Below are 316 nucleotides of genomic sequence, written 5' to 3' on the forward strand. Positions count from 1 at the left end.
CTAAAAGAAACAAACAAAAATGACAAACAGGTATTTTTTAAAAAGTGAGCAAAGCTGGAACCAGCCATTCTCTAACCAAGTGCTTTTACACAGCAGCACCCACGTCCCCAGGAGGTAACAGGGAAAAGGTTTATTGCAAGAAGACTACAACCTGCCAGGCAAAGCCGGCAGAGTTCAGACCCGGGCTCGGAAGAAAACGCTTACAGAAGAGCCCCACTTCATCCGAAACCACGCCGCAAGCACAGTCAGATCAAACGGCGGCCAGGGCAAAAGCGGTTAAGTCAGGCGGCGCAGGCAGACCCCCAGGCCAAGCCTT

Source organism: Cariama cristata, unplaced genomic scaffold (genome assembly GCF_000690535.1).
Source record: "Cariama cristata isolate BGI_N322 unplaced genomic scaffold, ASM69053v1 scaffold982, whole genome shotgun sequence".
In the NCBI taxonomy this organism is placed as follows: domain Eukaryota; kingdom Metazoa; phylum Chordata; class Aves; order Cariamiformes; family Cariamidae; genus Cariama; species Cariama cristata.